This window comes from Aotus nancymaae, unplaced genomic scaffold, assembly GCF_030222135.1.
Source record: "Aotus nancymaae isolate 86718 unplaced genomic scaffold, 86718_ANA_hifiasm-v0.15.2.pri h1tg000033l, whole genome shotgun sequence".
In the NCBI taxonomy this organism is placed as follows: Eukaryota; Metazoa; Chordata; class Mammalia; order Primates; family Aotidae; genus Aotus; species Aotus nancymaae.
The window spans coordinates 61,721,602-61,747,615 of NW_026988447.1; the positions used below are offsets into that span (position 1 = coordinate 61,721,602).

General features: G+C 36.5%; 1 long non-coding RNA gene across 1 annotated transcript in view; it reads right to left on the bottom strand.

The window, feature by feature from the left end:
- Nucleotides 1–272: 272 nt before the first annotated feature.
- LOC105706320 (uncharacterized) overlaps nucleotides 273–26,014 on the bottom strand; it is a 52,172-nt gene continuing 26,430 nt past the window's right edge. The window contains exons 3-4 of the long non-coding RNA XR_001104809.2: nucleotides 811–922; nucleotides 273–391 (exon numbers count right to left, since the gene is read on the bottom strand). This is a non-coding gene — a long non-coding RNA (uncharacterized LOC105706320). The remainder of the gene's footprint in view (nucleotides 392–810; nucleotides 923–26,014) is intronic.

Genomic DNA, 26,014 nt, shown 5'->3' on the forward strand with positions numbered 1-26,014 from the left:
TCTTTTTCTTTTTTATTTTATTTAAAATCTTCAATAGCAGCAAACCCTCCCGTACTAAAATTTGTCATCAAGGCCTTGTTCGCTGACTTTTGATTGTCTAATATTATGTCCATCATGTATACTTTGTTTCAGTCAGTGGTTTAATGATTAAAATACTTCTAAATAATCCAATTCCAATTTAAAGCTTATTTCAAGTATTATTGGACTTAATTTTCTTAACTTTAACTCTTATTTCCAAATATTAATGATAATTTTAAGTAACTTACCATATATATCTATCTCAAGAGAAAGATGTTTAATCTAAAACTCTGAGCTCAGAGAACAACTAATGCCAGGTTTGGAATTCATCCTGATCAAAATGTACCTTTTGAGATCAATTTGCAATTCCAGACTAAGAGAAAAGGAACACAAAATAAAAACCATGAATTATCATTTAAGCTATGAGGACCCCAGAAGAGAGTAAACACTCTCCAGGTTTTACCAAGTATATAATGAGAAAAAGTACTGTGAAAAAGTACTTGAGTCCCAAAAGATAGACTTTAACCCTACCTCTCTCACTGACCATGGGACCATAGTTATTGGAGAGTTGCTAGATCACTGTCACTGAGTCACTTTACATCTGTTTCCTCATTTACTAAACAAAGTTCCTAACATCTACCTATGTGTTTAGCATGTGCTAGACATTTATCAAATGTTTAAGGAAACTAAATCTTATGAGACTCAAGGAAAACCATGTGAAGCCCAAGTCTGTAACAAGTGATCTCTACTAAATAAACCACAAATTATAGGAAAAGATTATTTAAGACTTACCATAAATTTTCGCAATGTCTAGAGTCAGTCTCCTCATTTGAATTAACAAATAGCCTCAAGTTAATAGGAAAAGTTGTTTGGTTTTGAATTAAACACCAATAAGCAAAACAATCTGTGGAGATAAAAAAAAATCTCGTATTCTCATATTCCTTGTTATGGTGAAAAGCATAACCCTACAAAGATAATTATCATACAGATCTATTTTAGAAAAGATATTGAGGAGCAGTATAGAAAAATTTGAAGCATAATGTTTCAAGTCAGAGTTATGCAGGAAACCTGAGCAATTTTGTCAAATATTTTACAAGGAAATGTAGAGCAATATCAAGAGCAGGCGAGACACACAAGTAAGTGGGGAGGAAAAAAGGAGAGAGGGTGAAGTCTAGGAAGATAACAGACCAGACATCTAAAACCCCAAGAGCCATAATATGGTAAACAAAGACAAGCATGCTGATACAATAAGATGGCATCTTTCTAAAATATTGAAATGTAACTTAGGATATAATTCATTCATTCATTCAACAAGTAGTTCTTGATTACTTAATATACTCCAGGCACTATTCTAGAGACCTGGGACACAGGTATATGGAAAGTGTCTTGGGCAGTGAATATTAAAGTTAGCATCAGTCCTAGAAAGGGAGGCTAGGAAATCAGGAACTTACACATTTGTATCTAAAGGTAGCAGCATCTTCAAAGCCAAACTGCTAAGAGCTCTAGTATCCTCTGTATTCCTCAGTATGGTTATGTTCTGGGATATTTCAAGTGACATTTACCTACATTTGAACATATTTTAAAGTAGAAACAGACTTCCTTCTAATTAGCAAAGTGATAGAATTAGTGAGTGATCAGTGAGAAATCCTAAGAGAAGGTAAGTGTTAGATTCAGGTTCTATGCTTCATGGTCCGGCCATCAGGATCCCACACTTCCATATCCTGTCAAGCACATTCTTCTTCCCAGTCCATTTCCTTCAGACATGCTCTCCTTTGATCATACAAAGAATTGATTTATATAATTGTTTATTTTGCAGAAAATAAATTATTTTCTGGTTTTCAGTCTTAATTTTTAACTAGTTAACTCTTTAATATTTCTCCTTGAATATAAAACCAATCAAATTGCTTTAACTTTTACAGCCCTCTGAGGGGAAGCATAGCATCTTGAGAGCCCACAATTCCTGACCTACAATAAGCTTATCTATGTATCACTGACTCATATATTTGCCAGAATTTCATGAAGCCTTCTTGAAGCAATCAATCAACAGATAATTCATATTAGTTCTGTCTCCTACTTCTTCAAAGTATCCTACATTTGTTTCTATCTCCTTCTGATTATTTCTGTGTTCCTACTAGGTTCTTTTTTTTTTCCACTTTCTCTAAGAATATCTTTCTTGTGATCATTTTAAAAAATAATTATCAAAAGAAGTGTGCAGAAAATGAAATCTTGGCATTAGAGTTCCTTCTCAGCACGCTTCTTTTTGTAATTTACACTCCCACACACTCTCGTAGTATGATAGCCTCAACCAACATCTACTTGCTGATGACTTCCCATTTTAAGAAAATATACAAGACCACATAATTGGAAAATTGGAAGTAAATCACTCTTCAGCGTTTGCACAGCATTTCACAGACTTAAATGAAATATTCGTTGGCTGTTTGTTTGTTATTTTCTTCCCTTATCCCTTTCTGTCTCCGTTGTTAAGCACAATTATCGGCATAAAAGAGGTTTTTAATACCTATTTGTAGACTGCATTCTAGCCCGGGCAATAGAGCAAGAATCCTGTTCTCTCTCCCCGTTTTTCTTTCTCTTTCTTTATTTCTCTCAAAAAAAATAAATAAATAAAGGAAACAAATGAACTAAAGTGTAAGTTTTTCTATTAAAGGTTAAAAAAAAAAAAAAGAAAATATACAAGATGAGTCTAGAGCATCTTGGGGTGCCAAAAAGTAAAGGAGGGGACATGTGAAAAAGACAAAGAAGCTATTCTAAAAGAACATCCAGTGGCTCAAGATAAAACAATTATAGCATTAAAATAATGTAATATAAAATATTATATTGCAAAGTATAAAATATTTTATCCATGAGTCCATGTTGATACATATAAATAAATCAATAAATAAATAAGGAAAATACAATTCAATAGGGATATCTGGAGCAAAAACAGATCTCTGGGTGTCCTTTAATGATTGAAATTGGATCACTGGTATGAAAACCTACTGTCTATTACCAACAAACTGGTCAGGCACTTGGCAAACTAATGGATTCTAAACCTTTCAGGATCGTCCCTGACATCTCCCTGGGTCCATTTTGCCTATCTGTCCTCTAGGAAAAAGAGATCGGTATGTAATTTAACTCAAAATACAGAGAATCCTACCTGCTATCATTGAGAGAAGAATCAGTGATAGATTAAATGCTGCTAAAGCCAGAGAACTCCTCAACCAAGACACTCATGAAATTGAACATTGGTCGTTCAGAAGAGAGGTGCATTAGAGGTAATGGCCTCCTGAGGAGCAATGTGTGCTGTTTTAGGGCAAGGGCTTTGGATATGAATGTCCTTGCAAGCCTCTCTGAGATTTTTAAAAATATTACTAAGAATATCTGGGAAGTAAACAAAGACCAATAACTTCCTTGTTTATAAATATATGAGAAAAGAGGACTCCTCACCTTTGGTGAGCTGCCTTGAGTATAGCTAATACTTCACTTGACAAATTATGAATTAGAAGCTTCTATTCCCAAGTGCTTAGAAAGTAATTAGATATAAAATTGATGAAAGAATTAGTATGTAAAAAGATTGCATATGCTAACTACTGACAAAATGGTTATTGCATTTATTTCCCAAGACCCTTATAAACACTGAAGAGAATTTTCAGCCCAAAATATCTATTGTTTAAAATCTGAGCTCAGGTTTACAATTGAATTCTAAAGCTGAACTTAGAAAGCTTGAACCCACCAAGTATAAGAAAACGTGGTTGACTCTCCACAGAATCAGCTGAGGAAATGATCTCAGTGATTAACCCACTCTACTTTAAAACTGGTTGGCTTGGATGATAAAATGGGATCTTCAAAATATGTCTGGGTCAGAAGTCACATATTATTTAATTATGGCATGTGACTATATGCCCTGTGTCTGGTGGCACCAAATCAAGATGATTTGCTGCCATAAACAACAATGCAATGGCAATAAAAGCTCAAATTACCTGGATGATTTACTAGTTAGACTAAAAACTTTTAATAGTCACGGCCTAATGTGCTAACCACTCTGCACATCAGCTACTAACTGTAAAAAGAGTAAATTGTGTCTGTGAGTTAAGAATAGCCACTGTAATTATGCAATGTATAGCTTCCGTAGAGGGAAAATTAAAATGTACATTCTAGGATGTCTTCTGTAATTTACCTGATCACAAGAATCACCTAGGACCCTTATTTAAAATACAGATTCCCTTAGTAAATCACCTGACAGGCTGGTTGGGTTGGGACCAGGATTCTACATTTTTAACAAGTGTCCCAGGTGATTTTATGATCAAAAAATTTCTAAAATACTTCTCAAGTGTACTGTGTATTTTTCTCTTAGTTTCTCAAATTGCTAAGTTTTCATTTCTCTCCCTCTTTGTGTTGCTCACTCTACCCTGGTTCACTAGGCTGAACGCTCAGGACCTCCACCTCAGTTTATGCCTGAAGCAAGACCAAAATAACCTCCAAAGTAATAATCCTCTCTCTCTCCCTAGGCTCTCATGCAGATGCCAGACTAATCTTGCAAAAATCCTTCTGTAATTATGTTAATCCCTCGACAAAGAAAATATTTAAGAAGACTGCCAGTAAATGCAGGTTTGGGGTAGATTTCCTGGGTTTAAATCTTAGTTTCACCATTGACTTACTAGTGCTACAAAGATGGCAAGAAATTTAACCTCTCAGAGTTCACTATCCTCACCTGTAAAACGCAGATAGCAGTGGTGCACATCTCAAAACTGTTCTGCTGATTACATGAAATAATCTATGAGCATTTCCCCAGGTTCTGACCCAGACAAAGCAGTAAATAAGATAAGCTGTTATTATTATGTAGGGATATAACAGCTTGCTCTTTTTCTTATTCCTTATTTGTGATTTCCTAGTCAGCCAGAGGTATCTGCTTTGCCTTCATGAAATCAGAATTATGAAGCAGCAACGAAAATTAAAAGAAACTGCTAGGGATCAATTCTTGTTCTCATTGCTGTTTATTTGACTTAAAATAGACTCTTGGCCAGGCGTGGCTGTAATCCCAGCACTTTGGTAGGCCAAGGCAAGAGGATTGCTGGTGCCCAGGAGTTTTGACCAGCCCTGGCAACACAGTTAGACTCCATCTCTACAAAAATAAAAAATAAAATTATAATTATAAAATAAACTCTTTAACCCACATATAAAACAAAAACAATGTTTTCAACGTGCGGGAACCAAGATTATTGAGAAAAGAAAAGACACCTGACAATCAGAAAGAAAGATCTAGAAAGAAGGAGATCACAGAGTTCAATATCATAAAAATAGACTTTAAAAAGACTGGAGGGAAACCCCGACTATCCTACTCAGGCAAGGATATATGAGAATCCACTGGACTCAGGAGAAAGGAGAATTCAATGGAACAGGAAATTGTAGGATAACTGTGGAGCTTGAATGAGATGCCAAAGACAATACCTGCGGACTCCAGGAAGAGGAATGGAGTCACATCTAGAGCCTGCTGAGCATTGTCAGACCAGCAATAGGGTTAGGCAGGAGGGATCCAGGCAAGGCGACTGTCTATCTATCCATCCCTCTGATCAGGAGCCCTGCTAGCTGTGCCTTTGAAGCAGCCTGGTGGGGGCCTCCTATCAGCGGCAGTCTGCATGTCTCCCTCAGAACTGTTGGTGGACACATCCTTCCACAGCTAGGAATTTGCTGTGCATCATCCAAACTCTCCCATGCAGACTAACATTTTTCAACGGTCTGTAACATTCATAAGCTTTCCAAAACAAAGGGTTAAGTCCTCGGAGAAGGGGTAGAATAGAAAAGAAAGATTAAACAATTATGCTGGACCTGACAATAGTAAAACCTACACTAATTACATTTTATTATTACAACAATTGTTTATTGCCTCTTATGCCCTGTTTAGCCCCAAGGCCTCCATAATCGGGACTCTAGAGTCAAACTATTTTATATAACTTCCCTCTCCTCTCTCAGCATAAGTCATCCAACCAAATCCAATCATTCTCTTAATGTCTGTATATCACACTAATGCCAATTGATGTCTCTCATTTTGCCTACATGATTTCTGCTGTTGCTTGTCTATTCAAAACCTACACATTTTCAATGTCCAGCTTAAACCAAATTTTCTTCACAAATTTTCTAGAACCGACCTAATCAACTCACCCATCTCTAAGCCACTACTATGCTTAGAAATTTACATATTTAGTCCCTTAAGTATATATTGTCTTGTATCAATCCCTCTTTGTTTTTTGTGCATTTTTCTCACCTCTTCAAATAGATTAGAGGCTCATAGTTGTTAGGGATTTATTTTTCCTGTGTATGCCACACAGTATCACTCCAAATTTTGAGACACATTGTAGGTGCCACATAAGTATCTGATCATTAATTGAGAAGATGTTCTAAACATTGTAGGTTCATAAACCATGTGAAATATTTATTTATTTATTTATTTACCTGTGTACTAGCCATATATTTCAAAACTGATGCATAAAATTGTATCAACATACTTTTGATGAGAACTAGAAGGTATAAATGCTACATTTTATGAAAGAAAGAAAGAATCTGTAAATCCAATGTATTTCTGTGTTTTGTATCAAAATGTGTTACATATGTTTTTTCACTTTTCTTTCCAGAGGCAAAAATCAGCAGAGGTGTTTATAAAGAAGTTAAAAGCATTTTCTGACCTACAAAACTCTCTACTAGCCTTTTTGTTATTCTAACTCATGCTTTATTCTATTCTTGGTACCACAGAGTCTTTAACATACTAAACTTCGTATAAAAGATTAAGAAAATTAACATTAAAACACTAATAAAATAAGATTTAGTAATATATGCTACCAATGTGTCTTCAAGGGTTAATATCTGATTTCATTTACGTATTAGACATACCTTGGGTGGGTAAGTCAATGACCAGAGAAATAAAGATCTTAATCCAGTTCTTTTTTCAGAGGTTTTATTTTTCTACTTCTGAACAAAGATCAACTATTCCAGAGTTCCTCTGCGAACTCCATCTCATTTTCCCTTCTTCATGTCCTCTACCCCAAATATGAAGAGGAAAATGAATGTGGTAGTTATAATTGTACTTGATCTGTGTTGTGGATTCGATTCCCGGGTGCCCATTCCCACCTCTCCTGGTTGTTGCCTTTGGTCAGTGGTATGGACTATTTTGGTAATGTCAATCTCTTTAAATTGACTCAAATCAAGCCAACTACATGTATTTTTTCCAAGGAAAATCAGACAAGCTTATGTAATCTGTTTATATGTGTTGTAATGTCAGAATACCTTACAAAAAAGTAGACTTTAAATGATAGAGTACTTTGTTTCAACTGTACTTTGATCATAGTAGTGTCAAAACACAAACGCACACACAGTGGCAGCCGTGGAGATGTACTACTCACATTTGTCTTCAAGAAAAAGCTTTTCAGCTTCAAGAAATGCTGTTACTGACAGCTCCCAGCTGTTATTGCCTTCAGTATCTACCTCAGCTTTCCAACTGAGGCTACACTCCCCCCCCACACCCCCATACCAATGATGGAGCGTGCTGCCGGTACCAGGATGTGGTCATTTCTGCCAAATGTCAGACTCCCAGCAGGCCTCTTTGGTCTAGAGCCCCGTTTGTTTGTCAGATGCTGACTAGGCCTGAGGCTCTTCCTGCCCCATCTCGCTCCCTTTCCTCCAGTTTCCTTTGCAGGTGTAAAATTAGCTTCCTCCTCCGTTTGTCTTTCATGGGCATTACCTCCAACAATCTTCTTAGACTGCAGATTTCCTCTCAGCATCTTCTCCTTCAAAAGACCCCAACTGATGCACACACCAGCATTTTACATTTTACCTTGTAATATTTGAGTTAAAAGTAAGTGTGTATAATATTTATTCTTATGTACACACATTTACACATAATATTTCATGTACAGCATGAAGCAAAATGAATACTTTTTAGTTTTTAGGGCTATCTAACTCATCTCAACCTTTATAAAAGTTACTCCTAAATTTATGACTCTTTTGTTAGGAAAGAAATTATGCCACTTCAACAGAAACTAGATCATAGTGTTCAGATCTAGATAAAGGAAGCGTAATAATCAAACACCTTGCATTACACAGAAGAAAGTCTGCAGTGTGTTATTTCTCGTAATCACTAGCTATTTTTAGGAGGTTTTTGTTGTTATGTTTTTGTTTTTGTTTTTGTAGATAAATACAATGCGTAAATTTTCTTAGGTTTGTAATAAAAAAAACAATACTCCCACAGGTCCCTACTGGAAAAATTATACTTTTTGCTCTGAGCCATAACCATTGTTATTATGATAAAAACTGAAATATATAATGTTAAGACAGTTCTGTTCTTCATAAATAGCAATTATTAAAAATAACATTGGGGAAATTATGCACTGAACAGAGATCTTGATTAGAAATACCTCTTTTAAATAGAGTGATTAAACTAAGTATTATAAATAGTATGATCAGGGTAGGTGATGAGGAGAAATGTAGTCAAATGAATGTTGTCCTTCAAAGCAGTCATGTTGGGAAACTATAAGTCATTCTGATGAAGCTGTTTTTGATGAGATCATTTTGTATGTCACTTTGGGAATTATCGTTTAATTTACAAAATGTTCAAGACAACAAGTAACATTACTATATATTCACACATTTTTTTAAATCCTCAAATATTGGCTATTCTCAAATATCTGTTATTCATAACACTTTTTTTAGAGTAGCTCCAAAGTATTTCCAAAAATGAAATACTCCTTCAAAGAGTAAAGATATGCCACATTGGAAGACATGTTTAAAATATACAGTTTCCAAAACAAATCTTAGAGGAGGAATTTCAGAAGTTTCAAACGATGGCAAAATCACTTAAATGAGCTAATAGTTCCTAATTATCAAGTTTGAAGGGACAAGCTGTATGGTTTTCTTCCTCTGCTGAAATTTAATCTTCTTACCGCTTAGTGGCATGCCATTTATCTTCAGACTCCACTTAAAATATTTAGAGTCCAATTTTTTCCAAAATATTGTTATTCAGAAGATGCCTAACTCCTTGAATTTACAAACAACAGTCTATGAACCTGTGCCAAATTTGGTTCTTTTTTAGAAGCAGCATTTTTTTAAGATTCTCTATCATGAGATAACACAGGATTGGATTGTCAAATCAGACTCATGAATCACAGACTTTAACCAGTATCACAATCTACTAAGTAATTTCAAATAAAAGGATCAGACAAGCAGAGAAAATACTGGGATGTCAAGAGCGGCTCCTGAAGCGTTTCTTTGCTGGGTTAGGAATGCCCTTCTGGTTAAGAAGGGATGAGGTCTCTAAGGGAGGCTCAGAGGATTTCATAACTTAAGAGACATTCTTTAAGCATGAAGCTCATAATCCTAGTTTTGTTTGCCATAGGTAATGCTTAGCCTGACATAAAACTGAGGGATTTTTCAAGATAAGATTTTTCCTTCTACCAAATATCATTACTCTTTTTCCCTAGAGTCTAGTCAATGAAAGAAGCTCCCTTAACTCCATCTTCTTGATTACTTAGCATAATGTCAACAGAAGGAAGAAAAAAAAAGAAAGAAAACTCTTGAAATACAGAATACAGTCTGCCCATGGTATTACCAGATCTTGAGGTATGTGGTGGTTTAAAAAAAAAAAAAAGTTGATACACATCAATTAACCAAAGACGGTAGGGAGAAACTCTGTGATTCCAGTGGTCTGGTAACTAAAAATCACTATCTGAGTACATAAACCAGTAATTTGTTAATAATATATGATAGACTGTGGTTTATCAACAAAAATGTCAGTATAATATGTCTGAATGTCAATATGTGTTAATAAAGAACTTTTATAGTGATGTCTATTCTTACAGCCTTAGTGGATGTCAAGAAATAAGAAGTAATTTAACTTACTGAAATCTTGTGAAATTTCTTACAATGACTTTCAAGTTCCTATAAGATCTGTTCAGACAACAACCAAAATTGTTCTTTCTGTGACTTTATTTCACTTATTCTATTCTGGCCACATGTACCTCAAGCCTCTTGCATGCCTGCTTTCCCTCCACATAAACTGCTCTTCCTCTGGACACGTGCACAGACACTCCCTCAGGCATTTTTCAGATGGAATTTTCTCGATGGACCTACTCTTATATTTCTTAAACTAGTAACCCATTCTCATTCTCAATTTCACTTAACCCTGCTTTACTTTTTTGTGCATTGTACTTAATGCCCTCTATTATATCTTAAAATTCACTCATTAATTTTAGCTTTTGCCTCCATCAATAAAAGGTAAGTTCCAAAGGGGCAAAGGTTGTTATCAGTTTTATGTATTGATATATATACCTGACACTTGAGACAGTTCCTGGCAATAATAGGCCCTCAGTAAATGCTTCTCAAATGAGTGGATATGTGTAAAGACAACAATGATACAATGAACATAGACATACAAAAAAGGAAGTACTGAAGAATTGTGAATCTAGCTGAGCAGATAGAAGAACATGCAATGTTCAGTAATTAACTAAATTTAAACAGTAGTTTAAAGTCATGGAGAAGAGAGCTTAGAAGTCAAGGGTCCAGTGCGTTGATCTCAGTCTATTTGTGACAAAATAAGGCAGCTTAGAATGGAAAGTAATACGTAAGCCATAACAAGTGGGTGTTTGGGCTTGTTTCTAAATCCAGGCTCTATCACTTATCAGCTAGATGAACTTGACCAAGTCCTTCAATTTACCTTAGCCGTGGCTAATTTACATATAAAATAGGACAATAGTGCCTGTTTTACAGGTTTCTTGGGGCTGCTCAGATTGGACAGTTCATATAAAGTATTGATCCATCGAGTGATTTAATAAAATGGTGACATTAAGATTTTTGGAAAGAAATACAGAGGGAAAAGATCTCTGCTTACTATCAAAAAATATATAGCCATTTGAATGCAACAAGGAGGCTCACACATTTTATAGTATATTTATGCAGAATTGTAACTCCTTTTTTTGTTCATAAATAATCTGTCCACAAAATAGAAACTCAACTACATTTGTATGTAGTTTAAATTTAGTCCCACACAGTAACTTAAAAGGCCATGCAATTTCTATTAATATTTTTATTAATAAAAATATTTCATATCCCATATAGCCACCCTCTTTTCTGTTTCTCGCTCTAACATCCAGGGATATAAAGGAAAAAAATGTATGGCTTACATATCCTTGAGTCACAAACAAGCAAGGACATCCTCTATTTCATCCAGACACAGTTTCTTGGGACAATGTCCTTTTTATTCTGGTTACTTCAGCTCTAATGGCCTCTGATAACCTAGGCTCCCCTTGGAATCCTCCTAGTTGGCTCTTGGCTTGTCCTCTCATCATAGGCCACTGACTCGTGAGTGTTTACCATCTACTCCATCCAGCCTCCTAGCCTGGAATTTCCCACCTGCCTCTCCCCTGGGGTCACCTAAACTCACCAGAAGCTTCCTAATACAAGGCCACCTGACATAGCACACAAAGAGTTAACTGGGTATGCACGCTATCAGACTGTACCACTGCCCTCTAAAGTGAGTTTGCTATACCTTTTGATACCAAAGTAAGTTAACCATATACACTATTCCAGTTTGTCTAAAAAATGCTAGGTTTTGTTAATTGGCCCAGTATGATTTCCTTTACTCTCAAAAATGTGGCATTCTGGACAGCACATTGGATTGTCACCCTATAAATAGGTGAGCAGTAAAAAGGCCCTTCTCTGCCATTGCACTTTATCTAAAATACCTGTGCACTACTCTGAAAAACAAAAGCACAGAGAAGCAAATTAAGATGCAAAAGCTGGACTGCTTAACTTGCCTCCCTGAGGTCCTGCTCTTCTCCCTTCCCTCCTCCCGACTCCAATCTCTGGTTGAGCTTTTAGGACAAACGAGAAAGTATTTCTTCCACTTTTCAGAAGACATCTATGAGCCAAGTCCTTCAGGCTGGATTGCTAGTATAATAATGAAGTAGGTAAACAAATGTTGCTTAATTCCTTCTGTAAACAATAGCCTTGCAAAGTCTGTACTATTGCATAATCCTGTTTTTGCATATGAAAAGCTAACATTTGGCTGTATGCCTTGCTTTGCCAGGGCTTACTCTGCCTACTGGGTCATATTCCAGGGGCTAAGAATATAACACCTGTATTACCCACCCTAAAGAGTTTCCTTTTATTAATTTTCTCTTAATGACTTTTTCAATCTTGGATCAATCCAATTGAGATCTCTTTCCAAGAGATTAACTTCAGTTACTTAAATGTCAAAGGCAAGAAAGAATGCTTCTTACATTATAAAGTGAATATGTATTAATCGACAGATGAACCCAGAACTGTACAGGAGTAACATCATAAAGAAAACAACAGTTTGTCTCCAGATTGCTCCCACATTTCTGTTCAGCATCTTCCTCCCCATTGAGGCGTCTCCAAATGTCCTTCCTACCATTCCTTAGACAGGTTATTCTTTTCCTTAAGCCATGTATTTTGTTCTTGAAAAATACTACTGGGTTTCATTTTATCTTTTACCAATATCTGGTCCTTCAAAAAGAAATAACTGGGAAAATCTAACAAAATAACACAGTCTATGTACAGTATACTAAATGTCAAGAGAAATATATAATTTTAATAAATGACAACATAGGGATTTCAGAAATTTATTTTTAAAAATCTGGTTTCTTAGAAAATTGTTTTTGTAAATATAATCCACTTGAATAATCTTTCCCAAAAAGGCAGAAATCCAGGGGTCTTGGGCATTTTCCTACAAAGATTATATATGCATAACACCTTCACAAATCACACAAACCTAACACACACATACAGGTATACACTTACATAATTACATATTCTTATGCACAAAAAAGTGAGCTGAAAGGGAATTCTTAGCTAAGTTCCATGTGCCAAGCATTGTGATTACATATATTGATAGATCTAGCTATAAGTCAAAATAATAAGAAATTTGTAATAATTATTAACATTTTCCAAACACTTAACATGGTCATAACATACTTTTATGAGGTGATGCCATTGCATTTTTATAAGAACTCTATGGGATAGGTATCACTGCTATTTATACCTGACAAATGAGGATAAAAAGACTGACAGAAGTTACATAACTAGCTCAGGATCACACAGCTAATAAGTAGACCAGCCAGGATTTAAACCCAGGCTTTTGCTTCCAGAGAAGCAGAAAGTGGGCACTCCCCACCACTAAACTATCCTGCTTCCTAGAAAGGGAAAAGGAGTAAGAAGCAGTCAGTCTAGAAGACAAATATCATATGCATGGCTAGAATGCACAGCAGGTAACAGACAAGTAAGATACTGATAAACAATGAGAACACGTGGACACAGGGAGGGGAGCACCACACTCTGGGGTCTGTAGGGGCGGGTACCTAGGGGAGGTAGGGGTACTTAGCTCATAGATGTCTTCTAGGTACCTAGGGGAGGGACAGTGGGGGTGGGGAGTTGGGGAGGGATAACATGGGGAGAAATACCAGATATAGGTGATGGGGATGGAGGTAGCAAACCACATTGCCATGTATGTACCTATGCAACAATCCTGCATGTTCTTTACATGTACCCTAGAACCTAAAATATATATCTAAAAAAAAAAAAAAAGAACTTTCAGGTGAGGAAGCAAGCCTAACATAGCAGTGAAGCCACCCTTTCAGTAGTTCAGCTTCCAGCTCTCCTCAAAGAGTCCAAGCCCCAGGGTCATCGGTAATGAGAGAATATTGTGGCAGACATTGTCCTTTAGCCAAATCAAAAGTCATTTTCCAGCTGCTGTTTTCATCGCTGCCCACCTTAGAATTTAGAAAGCTAGACACTCACTTTCCCAGACTCACAGTAATGGGTAGCCATGTGACAGAGTTCTGATCTAAGAGCCACAGGTCAAAAAGCAAATACCAGTTTAGAGTTTCCAGGGAAAAACTTATTTGTTGACAAAGAAAAAAAATAGAAGAAGAAGAAAGAAAGAAACAGAAAATGGCACATTTCCTAGCTTCCTTCAGCTTTAAAGATGTGCATAAAGCCAGGAATTGCAGCAGCTACCTTGAGCTCATGAAATGATAAACGTGAAGCTAAAAATTACAAGATGAGGATGGTGGAGCAGACACAGCAAAAATATGGATTCTGGATGACAGCAGAGGGAAGCTGATAACACCCATCTTCACTTGCCTAGAGAGTTGCCATGTGAGGGAAAAAAACACAATTTTATTAAGCTTCTGTTTCTAGCTGAATGTATTCCTAACAGGCATAGGCATTCATAAATTGGATCAGTCTTTATTTCGTTTTATCAGACAAGGATCAACGGAGTTTCAAATTAATGCTTAATAGATTGTTTATCATATCTGCTGCCCTCTTTTTTCCACTGGGTAGAGCATTTTATGAGATTAAAGATATGTCAGTAAGTATAGAAAAAATTTTGGCATTTATGAATTCTCTTTTTTACAAGTCAATCTTAGACATATTGTATGAACCTATTTGTACTTCTCCCACAAAGCCTTTCAATCTTATTTTCCCATCATTTTAAAATTGTGAAAATCAAACAGGTTTATGCCACAATTCAAAATAAAAAGAAGTGGCTCTTCAAAACCAAAAATAACTGAAGATGTCATATTAAAAATTCCAAATACTTAGGTCACCGTCATGATTCAAAGTTCTAGTATATAAAACTATCTCATTATTACTTGACAATATTAAGCACCTACTGTGGGTTCATCCTTGGGTTAAGCCGTAAATGTAATAATTACAGTCTATAAAATAATTTTGCTCACTATTGTGTGGCCTGTTTATATATATTACATTGTCTCATGTTAGATAGCATGGATTTCTGGAACAAATATCCTAAAAATCAGGGACCATAACCTCAGTCTCCAAATTCTGATTCAGTGAATCTGTGTTAGAATCCAGTGATCTGCTTATTTAATGAACACCCTGGGAAATTGTAATGGAATCAGATCAACAGAACACCATTTGACCAACTGTTCCCAAGAGCAAGAACAATCTTTCTAGTTCTCTTTACCTAGGATGGTTCCTGATTCTTGGTTTACCAGTTTCTGATGAAAAGTGATTTAGGATTCATATTAGGTTGGTGCAAAAGTAACTGCAGTTTTTGCCATAGCTTAAAAAAAAAAAAAAAAGGCAAAAACTGTAATTACTTTTGCACCAAGCTAATACAAATAATTTTAAATAAATGAAAGTATGATATACAGTCACCCCTTGGTATCTATGGGGGATTGGTTCCAGGACCTCTGGAGGATTCCAAATTCCATAGACGCTCAAGTTTCTAACATAAAATGGTTAAGTATTTGCATATAGCCTATGCACATCCTCCCATATACTTTATCTCATCTCTAGATTACTTGTAATACTTGAGACGATGTAAGTGCTATGTAAATAGCTGTTACACTATATTGTTTCAGGAATAATAAGAAAAAGAAAGTCTGTCCACGTTCAGTACCTGTGCAATTTTTTAAATGTTTTCAACCTGCAGTTGGTTGAATTCATGACTGTGGAACCTACAAATACAGAGGGTTGACTGTATATAATAAAGTGTAAAGAGTTTTTGCTTATTTCTTTTTGCTACAAGGATGTTTTCACAGAGATTCTATTATCACACCCTGCTACTATTGAAAGAAGTTAACTATAATAAAAGTCATAAAAGAATTTAGAAATTTTATGACATTCTTTTATACTTATTGAAATGTATGGTTTTCACCAATATTTTTTGTAATGCTAGTTATATTAAACTGACTTTATTATAAGAAAGATGTTTTAATTATTTCTATTGAATGTCACAATTTAATTCATGTCTCTAGCATTCATTCACATATAGACTATTTCACAGATAAGTTTGTAGTTCAAAATTCACAATTAGAATTTCCATAACAGCAGCGGATCACCAACTTCAACCCTCTTCCAAGAGGTAGAACTTTTGAGGGTAGATCATTTTGTATTTGCTTTCTTTAATTACTTTTCTTCCTTTTTATTTATTTTATGTGGTTTGATGTGTTATTTATCATTGAGTCTAAAGTGAACTATTTAAGTATGATTGTAAAGCCCTTCACATCACTTAAAAAATCAAAAATTTTCTCCACATAATGGGGAATGAATGAAATGTTTTAACATTTAGTATTACTAAAGTTAAAAGCAGCACAAATGGAAGAAGAGGAATTGAATAAAAATTCCTGACTTTCAGTGAAATACATACTAACAGATTCATCAGAAACATGTCTTATTGGCATGTGAAACTAAGTATTTCTACTTAGCCAAATCAAAAGTCGTTTTCCAACTACCGTTTCCGCCACTGCCCACCTTAGAATTTAGAAAGCTAGACCCTCACCTTTTGTATCTCCTTTAAATAAGTATGCCTTCCCAACTTTTCTCACCTTTCTGGCCTTCCAGACTGTGTAATTGTATTCTCTTTTCTTTGCCCTTTGTCTTCTACAATCAGTTGTCTCTGTGTGCTGCTCTGTCCCTGCCTAGGAATAGCCTGACTCTCTCCTTTTCCTTAGTCCAAGGGTCCTTCACCTCACGCAGCTCTGGCTGCCATGGCCTCTTCCAGGGGGCTGCTTTCTCTGCCTCCGTTGTCTTTCCTTCCCACTCACAATTTATCATGTTCCAAACTGCTGATATAAGCCCCTCAAATATAATTTTTGTAATATTATTTTCCTGCCTAAGTATCTGTAGTCCACTCTCTATTCCTCAGTTTTGACAACTTTTTTTGTCTCCTGCAGCCACGCTACTGAAAGAGGTATGTGTGAGTGTCCTCTTAGCCAAGAGAAGCAGAGCACAGGAGATGAAGACCGGAAGACTCAGGAAAAGGTGAGAGTGACACATTTGTATAAATCGGATGAGTTCCAACTATTTTGCAAAACTGCATTATGCATGCTTATTTGTCAAAATCTATACTCTAGTCTGTTTCAATAAATAATTCTAATTTGTCAGAAACTGATAGTGGCATTTTTAAGGTTCATAACAGATAAAGAGAGCAAATTTGAAAGTCAGAGACTCTAAAGGTGAATTCAGTCCAAGAACATCAGGCATATAAATAAGAAATCTTGACCAAAAAAATGGCTTGTTAAGCATAGTAGAAAAACAAAAATAATGTCACTACGCAAGAAGAATTCTAATGTATTCAGATTTTAAAAGTCCATATACCAAAGATATAAATAATAAACAGGGTACATATCAAACCATAAATATTAAAAGTACAATATCACGCTGTAAAAATGGTGACAGGAAGGCAAAGTCCATTATGAGCTAATTGGGAAGATAGCTGAAGGCCACAATAACAAAGCTTTTTAACATGCTTAGAAATGGCTTAAGAACAAGGGAGAAATAGGTCTGCTTTGAGAACAAATAGTCTCTTGTGACATTTGTTGGCATTGGGGAAACAACTCAGCTTTATCATTTTTTTCTCTGCCATTAAGAAAGATCACAAAACTGATAGTATAAAACCTACTAGCATGCAGAACACAAAGCCAATAATAAAAATTCAAGAGAGCATTTAGCTCTCTAAAATAAGTGCTAGGATCCTGGTTCGGAAATTACATCTCACGACTAGAGAAACTGAAAACAGTACCATAAAATCTTTCTTTATCTTAGCTCTTTGGTCACACAGCATACCTTATATACAACTGAGGAGAAACAGATTGAGCATAGATTTATTGTGATTCCAAGATAAAAGAAAGCATTAAATGGAAACATCTAATATAATGGTAAATCAATCAGTTGTCAGATAAAGGACATCTGCCAGTTTGTCTCATTGCTCCCCTGAAGGAGATAGTGGTGAACTGGGTTTCTGAAAGAGGTAAAGTGGACTAGAGCTACAGCATTCTTCCTAAACTCAATCAGAACACACACAGATAGAAACTGCATCATGGCTTATGACCATTAAGTGTGAAAAGGCAGATCAGCCCCATGTCAACTATTTGGGGATTTATAATAATAGTGCATTTATGGGTACAAGTCAAATTTCAATACATGCATATAATGTGTAATCATCAAATCAGGGTAATGAGGTATCTATTACCTCCAACATTTATAATTTTTTTGTGTTAAGAATATTCTAAATCATCTCTTCTAGCTCTTTTGGAATATACAATAAATTATTGTTAATTATAGTCACCCTAGTGTGCTATTGAACACTAGAACTTATTCCTTCTTTCTAACGATATTTTTATATACATTAACCAACCCCTCTACATGCTCCCTTCCCCCTGTTCTTCCCAATCTCTGATAACAGTTCTACTCAGTATCTCCATGAGATCAACTTTTTAGCTCCCACGTATGCATGAGAATATACAATATTTTTCTTTCTGTGCTTGGTTAATTTCATTTAACATAATGTTCTTCAGTTCCACCTGTGTTGCTGCAAGTGACAGGATTTCATTATTTTATACTGGCTAGCAATGTGCAGAAAGCAGAAACTGGACCGGTTCCTGTCACCTTACACTAAAATTAACTCCAGATGGATTAAAGATTTAAACATAAAACCTAACACCATAAAAACACTAGAAGAAAACATAGGCAAAACCATTCAGGACATAGGCATAGGCAAGGACTTCATGACTGAAACACCAAAAGCAACGGCAACAAAAGCCAAGATAGACAAATTGGATCTAATTAAAATTCAGAGCTCCTGTACAGCAAAAGAAGCCTTCATTAGAGCAAACCAACAACCAATAGGATGGGAAAAAATTTCTGTGATCTACCCATCTGGCAAAGGACTAATATCCAGAATCTACAAAGAACTAAAACAGGTATACAAGAATAAAAACAACCCCATTCAAAAGTGGGCAAAGGATATGAACAGATACTTTTCAAAAGAAGACATATAAGAGGCCAACAAATACACGAAAAAATGCTCATCATCACTGGTCATTATGCAAATCAAAACCACATTGAGATACCATCTCATGCCAGTTAGAATGGCGATCATTAAAAAATCTGGAAACAACAGATGCTAGAGAGGATGTGGAGAAATAGGAACACTCTTACACTGTTGGTGGGAGTGTAAATTAGTTCAACTATTGTGGAAGACAGTGTGGCGATTACTCAAGGATCTATAAATAGGAATTCAATTTTACCCAGCAATCCCATTACTGGGTATATACCCAAAGATTTATAAATCATTCATCTGTAAAGACATATGCACATATATGTTCATTACAGCCCTGTGTACAATAGCAAAGACCTGGAACCAACCCAAATGCCCATCAATGGTAGACTGCACAAAGAAAATGTGGCACATATACACCATGGAATACTACACAACCATAAAAAAACATTTGAGTTTGTGTCCTTTGTAGGTACTTGGATGAATCTGGAAACAATCATTCTCAGCAAACTGACACAAGAACAGAAAACCAGACACCACATGTTCTCACTCATAGGCGGGTGTTGAACAATGAGAACACATGGACTCAGGGAGAGGAGCATCACACACTGGGGGCAGTTGTGGGGGGCTAGGGTAGGGACAACAGGAGGTGGGAAGGATGGGGAGGGATAACATGGGGAGAAATGCTGGATATAGTATGCAGCTATGCAACAACCCTGCATGACCTGCACATGTACCCTAGAACCTAAAGTAAAATAAAATAAAATATATATATATCCCATTGTATATATATACCACACAATCCATTTCTGTATCCATTTATCCATTGATGAACACTTAGATTTGTTCCATATCTTGGCTATTGTGAACAGTGCAGCAATAAATATAGAAGTGCAGGTAACTCTTCAGCATAGTGATTACAATTTCCTTGGATATACACACAGCAGCAGGATTGCTGGATCATGTGGCAGTTCTATTTTTGAGGAAAAACCTTCATAGTATTTTCCATAGTGGCTGTACTAATTTACATTCATACCTACAGTGTATAAAAGTTCACTTTTCTCTTCATCTTTGCCCCCATTTTTTTCTTTTTTGGTAATAGCCATTTTTACTGGGGTAAGATAAGATTTCATTGTGGTTTTGAGTTGTATTTCCCTGATGATTAGTGATGTTGAGCATTTTTCATATGCCTGTGGGCCATTTGTATGTTTTCTTTTGAGAAATGCCTATTTGGATTATCTGCCCATTTTTAAATGGATTATTTGACTTTTTGCTATTGAGTTGTTTGAGTTTCTTACATATTCTGGTTATTAATCTCTTGTTGGATGGATAGTTTGCAAAATTTGATGTCAGACAGGCCTGCAGAGAAGTGTTGAGCTAAGGAAAATCAGGATGACTCCCACAAGCTAAAGCAAGAAGGGGTTTATGCCACTAACATATTGATCCTTAACTGTAAAAATATAACAATTAAATTATATTATTTTTTTCCAATTTCTGATTAGCATTCTTTGATTAAGCCTTTCTGTCTCGTTTTTAACTAGATTTTAAACTACATTTCCTATTAACTACCTCTCTAGGTAGTTTTGGTCATCCAGACTTAGTCTAATCCATTTTAAAACTTGAAACTTATATCCAAATTCAAATTGCCTCTCTCCTTCTGTCAGGATAGGTCTTGTGACCTTTTGTGCTATATGGAAAGGAGGGGACAGCCTATTCTTATCACACTTCTCTCTCTTTTCTATCTCTAGATTTGGATTAACTCACTATTAAGGTAAGTAGAGGAATTCTGGAATATTTCAAACATCTTGCTCTTAGCTTCATGAGATCACATAACTCTCTATAGGTTAGCAGTGCTCTGGGCTGACACTGACAGCTTTTGTGCCTCCTATATAGCAGGTTTTCACTCTCTGATTCTCACATGGGTTGCATATGAATATTTTAAAAGAGCCCTCCCTGTAGGGACTTCCTGCTACAGAGCTTCCTAAAGTGAAATATCAATTTCTGTATAAATTTCTTGCATCATCTCAGTTCTGCACCCAGCCATCCACCCATATTCTGGCAGTCTTCCCCCTTTGGTGTACTTCTGGTAAGTGAACTTGCACCTAACTATTATTTGCACTATCCATGAGATTTCTGAGAAACTCATACATCTTTGCCAATCCACCTCTGTCCCTTCCCTTCTCTCTCTAATTCTCCTTTTTACTCATCCAATAGCTATAAAAACAAATCAAACAGGCCACTCCCTAAGCATATGACATACAGCCAGGAGATTATCTACCAGATTATTTTTCTTACAGACATTCCCAATTACAATCAGAAATTTCTCTTGAACCTATGGCCCATTCTCTGTGCTTTCAAAAGGAATGGAAACAACCTATCACCTCAAGCACTGCACTTCCTACTGAAGTCTATATTCTAGCATCCTCCCTTTCTCCTCCATAGGCATTTTCTTATGTGTCTGTGGGCTGAATGAGGTAGAGGTGCAAAATGGTTTATCAGAGAAAATGTAAACCCTGATAAATCCCAGGGAAATTATGCCAATTTTTTTTCTCCCTGATAAACCCTAAGGAAATGATGCCATTTTTAGTTACTTGATGGTAGCTTTTGATGCAGAAGTTTTTGCTCCTTAGTTCAGCTAAAACTGGGTTCTTGTCACATGACCAGGAAAGATCAGGCATGCAGACATATTGAAAGGTAAGAAGAGCAAAATTTATTTTTAAAATGCTATCACTGAAAAAAAGAAGAGGTCCTGCTAACATGCTTTCATCTCACAGGCTGAATACCAGGTGACTACACACACTCATGTTTAAAAGAGAAATAGCATGAAATTTTGGAATATTTGCAACCTGGCCATATAGTAGAAAAGAAAACCCCATTTTCTGGGAAGGAATTCAAGCCAGTTGCAGAAATTTGCATAAATAATGAAGAACTGAATGCTAATATCCAAGACAATGTGGAAAATGTCTCCAGGGCATGTCGGAGACTTTCACAGCAGCCACTCCCATCACAGGCCCAGAGGCCTAGGAGGAAAAAATGGCTTTGTGGGCCCAGGGTCCTGCTCCTCTATGAAGCCTCAGGACTTGGCGACCTGCATCTCAGCCACTCCAGCTCCAGCCATGGCTAAAAGGGGCCAGCATACAACTCAGGCTGTTGCATCAGAAGGTGCAAGCCCCAAGCCTTACAAGCTTCCATGTGGTGTTGGCCTGCAGGTACACAGAAGACAAAAGTTGAGCTTTGGAAGCCTCTGCCTAGATTTCAAAGGATATATGGAATTGCCCGGATGCCCAGGCAGAAATCTGCTTCGTGGGAGGAGTCCTCGTGGAGAACCTCTACTAGGGCAATGCAGAGGGGAAATATGGGGTTGCCAACCCCATGCAGAGTCCCCACTGGAGCACTGCCTAGTGGAGATCTGAGAAGAGGACTGTCGTCCTCCAGACCCCAGAATGGTAGATACACTGACAACTTGCACTGTACACTTGAAAAAGCCACAGACACTCAACGTCAGCCTGTGAAAGAAGCTGAACAGGCTGTAACCTGCAGAGCCACAGGGGCAGAGCTGCCTAAGGCCGTGGGAGCCCACCCCTTGCATCAGTATGCCCTGGATGTGAAACATAGAGTCAGAGAAGATTTTAGAGCTTTGAGATTTAATGAGTACCCTGACAGGATTTGGACTTGCGTGGCACATGTGGCCCCTTTGTTTTGGCCAATTTCTCCCATTTGGAATGGGAACATTTACCCAATGCCTGTACCTCCATTATAGCTTGGAAGTAACTGTCTTATTCTTTATTTTACAGGCTCATAGGTGGAAGGGACTCTCATTGTCTCAGATGAAATTTTGGACTCGGACTTTTGAGTTCGTGCTGAAATGAGTTAATACTTTGGGCAACTGTTCAGAAGGCAGGATTTGGTTTTGAAATGTGAAAAGAATATGAGATTTGGTAGGGGCCAGTGGCAGAATAATATGATTAGGCTCTGTGTCCTCACCCAAATCTCATTTCGAATTGTAATCCCCATATATCAAGGAAGGGTCCTGATGGGTGGTGACTAGATTATGGGGGTAGTTTCCCCCATGCTGTTTTCAGAATAGTGAGTTCTTACAAACTCTGATAGTTTAAAAGCGTTCAGTAGTTCCCCCATCCTTGCTCTCTCTCTCTGCTACTGCCATGTAAGATGTGCCTTGCTTCCCCTTCACCTTCTGCCATGATTGTAAGTTCCCTGAGGCCTCTCCATCCATGCAGAACTGTGAGTCAATTAAACCCCTTTCCTTTATAAATTATCCAGTCCCAGGTAGTATCTTTATAGCAGTGTGAGAACAGACATTTCTCCATAAAAGAAAATCTGTGATATTCCTAGCGCACATTCATGTGAATGACAAAGCTAGGCTTATCCTCTTTGCTATCTTCTTTCCTCTCTGCTATTTCAAGGTTCTAAATTGTTAATAGGTACCTCTGCCTTTAGTTATGGTACTCCCAAGACCCTTATCCTTGACAATAACCAAATTTGGGACTAAATTTTCAGACACTGACAAAATTGAAAATTTAATATCTAAATTAAAGGGAAAAGCTACTTGTTTATATAAGAAAGATACAAATAAACTAGCAACATGTTTTTATGATATTCTAAGTCTACAATCAGGGCTCCACAGTTGCTTTGCAAATTCTAATAGTAATCCTTGTCTTCATCTTGGCTTTGCAGTACACAAGTATGTCTTAAACACTGTTGTGCAGCCACCGTCATAACAGACAATCATTCTAACAAAAAGACAAAGAAACCTGGCCCTGACACTATTTGATATCAAAATGACTCACAACCCATTGAGTAGAAATATAGATCCAGTTCAATGAAATGTCCAGAGATAATGGTTTTTCCTTTAGCTTAGGCTAAGGAGGGAGGAAACCTGGAAAATAAACAGAAAAATACAGAAAGCAAAGATAGTAAAACTATACTGTGACTCTCAAAACAGTTAAACATCATTACAGGACTAACCACAAAAAACAACGCGGAAGACACAAGGTCACTTTAACACTTTTAACACAAAGTCATACCAGTCTCATATGTTTCAACAATAAAAACACTGTTCCAGTAACTTGTCTGGTTTATAAATGTATTAACCAATTCCTAACCAGACCACACTATAAGAACTCTTTCCAAATTTCTCCCTTTTGAGGAAAAATTGATTCTTCCTACTGAGACTTTACCAAGGTGATACTCTCTCTTGCCAAGAATATTTAAAGGATAAACAAGTTTTTCTAGTGTTCTAGTGCATGGGAACTTCAAAGGCTTGGAATCAGAAACCAAAGATTATGGACCATTGTTATGGCTGAACTGTGTTTCCCATGATTTGTATGTTGAAGTTCTAACCCCTTAGTACCTCAGAATATGACTGTATTTGAAGAAGACATTTTTAAAGAGGTAAGTAAGTTGAAATGATTTAATTAGGGAGGGTCTTAATTTAATATGACACTGTCCTTATAAGAAGAGGATATTAAGATTCAGATACAAACAGAGGAAAGAGACATAGAAAAGATCATCATCTACAAGCCAAGGAGAGAGGCTCAAAAGAAACCAACCCTGCTGACAACTTGATCTTGAACTTCCAGCTTCCAGAATTGTAAGAGAATTAATGTCTGCTGTTTTAGTCCCCTAATCTGCGGTAGGTGGTTATGACAACTCTAGCTAACCAACAAAGTCATGTTAAAAATTGTAGCCTCTCTCCTAATTGTAATTGGAAAATATCTGAAAAGTTTCACCCTAGAAGAAGAGTGGGTAATAATCTGATCTAATTTATATTTTGAAAACATTGGTTAGACTGCAAAGTGGAAAACAGATTAGAGAGGTCTAGACTGAATTGTGTAGACTAGTAAGAAAGCAACTGCAATACTCTAGGTGATCAGCAAATGTGTCAGGCTAAAGATAATGGTGGCGGTGGTTATGATGAGAAGAATGAGAGTAGAAAGCAGGGAGAAAAGGATAGATTTAAGAAATACAGGATAAAACCCTCATTGACACTGATCTTCCACAGTGTTTGTTAACATTTAGATTCTGGTTCATTTAACAGAAACCAAAATGACTTAAACAAAATAGAAGTTAATTTCTATTTCATTTAAATCTGGAGATAGGTAGTACAGAAATCCAGATTTCTTCTATCGAACCTTTGATATTCTTATCTTATTAATCTTCATTCAGGATGGTAGTTTGAGCTCCACCCACATTAGAGATAGCAAGCATGAGAGTAAGAAGAAAAAAAGTATAAGACTTCTTGTTTAAGAAAACCTGGGAAAATCCCATATATCACTTCTACTTATATTTTATGAGTTAAAATTTAATCATATGGCCACATAGAGTTGCAAAAAAACAACCTAGGGAATGTTAACTTTTAACTGGATTCATTGAAACTCCAAATTAGAAGTCTTAATAAGAGGAAGAGAAGAATGTATGTTGAGTATGTCCCTAACGAAAAAGTCTTTCTACCACAACAATTCTGAGAAAAGCAATAAGTTAGTTTTATTCTGTTCTGGCTAATTGACTTTCACTGCCTTGTAAAAGAAATAGGGGCCAATGAACCACTCAGCTTAAATTAAACACTACAATATGTCAAAGTATACGCCTTATTTTGAGAAGTTAGTAGCATCATTCTTAAATAAGGAAGGATATAAGCAACAACAATAGATTGAGGGCCTACTAGTACTTAAGTTATTGCATTAGTCAGTTTTCATGCTGCTGATAAAGACATACCCGAGACTGGGCAATTTACAAAATAAAATGATTTAATTGAACTCACAGTTCCTCATGGCTGGGGAGGCATCGCAATCATGATGGAAGGCAAGGAGGAGCAAGTCACATCTTATATGGATGGTGGCAGGCAAAGAGAGAGCTTATGCAGGGAGATTCCAGTTTTTAAAACCATCAGATCTCATGAGACTTATTCACTATCATGAGAACAGCATAGGAAAGACATGCCCCCATGATTCAATTACCTCCCAACACCAGGTTCCTCCCACGACACATAAAAAATTCAAGATGCCATTTGGGTGAGGTCACAGCCAAACCATATCAGTCATCTTTCTTTACTCTATACATATTCTCCCCTGAACACTTACTTAATAATTTACAATTAAGCAAGTACACAAATAATTCAAAAAGTAAGCTAATTTTTTTTTCTGTAAAATCCAAAGCAAGTAAACAGGA